The sequence below is a fragment of the Pinus tabuliformis genome, chromosome 4_1, assembly GCF_031772625.1.
Source record: "Pinus tabuliformis cultivar Carrire ecotype Pingquan chromosome 4_1, CPIR1, whole genome shotgun sequence".
In the NCBI taxonomy this organism is placed as follows: domain Eukaryota; kingdom Viridiplantae; phylum Streptophyta; class Pinopsida; order Pinales; family Pinaceae; genus Pinus; species Pinus tabuliformis.
Window position 1 is genome coordinate 145,084,209 of NC_142303.1, and position 4,329 is coordinate 145,088,537.

General features: G+C 39.3%; 1 pseudogene; it reads right to left on the reverse strand.

Moving 5' to 3' along the window:
- Positions 1-655: 655 nt before the first annotated feature.
- On the reverse strand, positions 656-1,951 carry LOC149174620 (calcium-transporting ATPase 5, plasma membrane-type pseudogene; annotated as a pseudogene).
- Positions 1,952-4,329: the final 2,378 nt, after the last annotated feature.

A 4,329-nucleotide genomic window follows, 5' to 3' on the forward strand; every position in this document is an offset into this window, starting at 1 on the left:
ACTCTCAATTCTGTAGACATTGCTTCACGCACCAATTCCAAGGCACACCTACGTTCAGTCAATTGTTCCCAGTGTCTGGAATCTACTTTCATATTTTCACGTGTCCTCCGCATCATTTCTCTCTTCCGACGAGCCTCTATGCCTTTTGTTCGTACCCCAGGAAATTTTACCGCACCTGCTATATATTGCATCCACATAATTGCAGCACATTGTTCCAAGACCTTACAAATACTTTGTTTAGAAGCATCGAGCCACTCATAGAATTCTGTTTGATTATTTCCTAACAACTTATCAAAGCCTCCATGTAAGATATCCAATGGTTGTCCCTGGTTTGGTTTCGATACCAGTAGTTCCTCCAAAGCAGCACGACAATTTAACAATAGATACCTGATAATATCAGTGGCCATGTTTTTTGCATTTTGTCTTTGATCCCAAAGCAATGAAATCAAGTTCACACAAAGACAACAAATAAGATCAGCATGAGAATTGTTTGGGCAGAATATTAGCCTTTTGTGAGCAATCAATAACTGTAGAACTGTGCATGTATTGACTCCAGAAGAATCTGTAGTTGGAACGATCATGAGGTGATCAGTTGGGGCTTCAGTTGCCAACGCAAGGGCTCCAAGAGTGTCCATGGTAAGGTTGACCCAAAGAAGCTAAACAGCAGTCAAAGGAACATCTGCTGATGAAATTGCAGCAATAAAATTAATCGCAAGGGCTGCAACATTTACAGTGAGTTGAAACTGAATGAATTTCTGAATGTTTGCATAAACTGAACGACCCCACCGAACTACCTTCACAACTGATGCAAAATTATCATCTAATATAATTATATCTGAACTTTCCTTGGCAACTTCTGTTCCTTGGATACCCATGGATAGACCAATGTCCGCCTCATGAAGTGCAGGTGCATCATTTGTTCCATCTCCAGTTACCGCCACGACATGACCTCTTTTCCTCAGTGCTTGCACCAAGTTAAGTTTGTCTGTAGGTGAGGATCTTCCCATTACACAAATTTTGTCCACAAATTCTAGCTTCTCATCTTCACTGTAGCGGCGAAAATCCCTACCTTCAATGATAGCATACTGTTCTGTGGCTTCGCTTGGTTGTAGTATGCCACATTCAATAGCTATAGCTTTTGCTGTGTAAATGTTATCACCAGTCACCATGCGAACCTTCACACCAGCCTTTTGACATGTATTCACAGCTTCTCTTACATTAGGTCTGCATGGATCCTTTATCCCAACTATTGCCACGAGGGTAAGATCATCTTCAGGAATTTGCCATGATTGCCTTTGTTCTTCATCAACAGGCACATTATGAAGATCACATGTCCTGTAAGCAAAAGCAATGCACCGCAATGTAGCTGCAGCCATCCCCTCAATGATTTTCTTGTTCTCATCTACCTGAATAGGAGTCATTTCTTGCACAGAGCCAGAACTGTCAATCCAAGTTTTGCAGAGATCAAGTATTATCTCTGCAGCTCCTTTCCAGTGAATGTGCACTTCAGTGTCAGACCTTTTCAGAGCAACACCCCCACGTTTCTTTTTCGAGTTGAAAGTAAAAACATGTAAGACGGAAGATTTGGATCTTTCATCATTAAAATTCATTCCAAGCTTCAATGCCCAAGAAAGAATAGCCTTCTCTGTTGGGGATCCAGCCACTTCCATCTCTCCACTACCCTTAGATTTACAGACACTCCCTGTAGTATTCTGGGATATACCCTCAACAAGAAGTGCTTGTACGAGAGATGGGAGACTTTCTGAACTGTCTGGCGGCTCTCTGATTTTACCAGCAATGAATGCCTTAACAACTGTCATCTGATTCAAGGTCAGTGTTCCTGTTTTGTCACTACAAATTGTCGTAGCAGAGCCCATAGTCTCACAGGCTGACAACCTTCGTACCAAAACCTTGTCCACCATCATCTTCCTCATTGAATAAGCTAAAGTCAGGGTGAACCAGCTGCATTTCTTTTAAGTTCAAGATGTAAGCTCATATGTGAAAGTATGTCATCCTCGCCAATGGAACTTAAGAATGAAGGTGAAAAGCAATACATTATCATACGATTTGTGTTTTTCAATAAAGCTTGTACATATACTTCTATTGGTTTGCTTCCTCTTGTTAGTGAGAGAATGCTTTTGCCAGTTGGCATTGCTTCTTCAACACGGCCATCTTTGTTGGCAAGCTGCAGCATGAACAACAAAAATTCTAATGCTTTTAGTGGCCCCCTGGCAGGATTGAGCTTGATGATCACCGTAGGAGAGAGAAGTCTATATCTACTAAAAAAAAATGCTCAGTCAACCTTGAGCTTATTTTCATTTTCCTACCTACCTACCCTAACAATTCAAATTTCTTTCAGCTCAATCAATGTGAAATTTCCAATGTAGCCAATCATTTGTCTTATCTGACATTTGAGTTTTTTGACTGCATCGGAGTTCAGAGCCACTATGATATTGTGATGACCGCTGCCATTGAAATTGCCTCTGATCTTCATAGAAAAACTGAAACACTGGAGAGTAAAACTCTTCCATGTAGTCAGCTATAGGATCCCAGAATACATGATCAGCTTGATGATTCTTGTAACTTTCTGGTTGTGCAAACTGATCTTCAACAACAGTGTACACTTCCTCAATCGTGAAAGAGAAAGGAAGCAACACTCTCTCCTTGTGTTCTGCCATAGAAAGCTTCTGAAAATAATGATCATGATTATGAAGACTATATGCCTGAATTTGACCTTGTAAACCTTCAATGTCTTTCTCAATGTCATTAGCAACTTCATTCAAAAATTTCATCTTATCCTCTGCCTTACACTCAAATGATTTTAGATATGAGGACAAGGACAAAGAAAAGTTTTCATCTGTTTCTCCATTACTATGATCATTATTCCATTGTTTGAAACCTTGAATTGAAGGATATTTTGCCACCAACTCTGATCTATCTATCCATTCCTCCAAAAACATAAACCAAAAGTCTTCAAATGACTTAATGGATTTGGCAGGAAAGCTTTCAATCCACTGTTTGCATTTCCCTTGAAATGAATCATAGAACAACATAATGCAAACATCCTCATGTTTAACTCTAAGAAGCTTTGTAAAATCACAAAAATCTGAGATATGCTTCAAAGTCAAACTCAAATCTTCTCCGTTGAATTTTGGACCATTCCTTAGAAAATATGCATCCTTGGGAAAATGATTTGGGAAACCATGAATTCCTGAAAAATTTATGCATGCATACCTTGAAATAAGAATGGTAGCATTTGGGTCCTTCATAACTCCAGTGGAATCACCATGAATCTATGAATTTCGAATTCTTCAACAATGGAGTCGCCAAGGTAGATTGCAGCCTCGAAAATTCTTCTGAACTCCTGCTACCTCCAGAAGTTCAGTCTCTTGATTTCGGGAAAGAATAATCTTCAAGCTCCCGGCAGACGCACCAAAATGTTATCTCAAAATCAGGCCCTGGAAGGCTGCTGACCAGGAAGACTTCAAGTAACTATTTCAGACCTACTTTAGGTTGAGGCTTAGCCTCCTCAACTTGAGAGGGCTCTCTCTAAATGGGTTAATGATTTTTACTTAAGATAAGATGGCTAACTCTTTGTGATATATCTGTGATAAATATGGATGCTGGAAAAACATTAATCAAGTTTCCATTGGGCCTATGGAGTCAACAACACCTCAGTAAACAATGATACTGCCTTTACATAGAAGTCAGGGCATTCAACATTTGAGTATTCAGAACATAACACATATGGAACCACAGCTCATAAATGCATACAGGAAATCAGAGCACAATCAGTGAATTCTGAGTGATTATACATCTATGCAACTGTAAAAGACATTAAGGAAAGGATAAAATCACACATTCTGAACATAGAAATCCTTCATGAATCCTGAGAAGTAAAGCAACCAAATTATATTACTGAAACTCTGTCTTTACATAAGCCAAAACAATGCTCTGTTATAAAATTTCCCAACCCTTTGTACATCAGCTCTTCTGCTATATATAGAGATCTTTACATGCTTGGATTCCTTCCTCCATCATGAGGGGAATTCGAATTTTCCATCAGTGACACCTATTCTAACCATAAAACAAGACTTTAAATGCATTTGACAACTAACTAGTAGTCCTAGAGACCTAATACAACTAGGAGTGTAACTCCTTATTATGACTAAAACAACCTTATCTAAACATTTAAAACATTCTTTGACACCTAAAACTCCATGAAGTCGAATTTGATGAAGCCCATAACCTTCCAGCTGGCCCTTGATGACTCATCCTTTTGCTGTTCCTAGAAACTAGGAGACTGTCCCTTGCTCTGTTCTGGCTGAA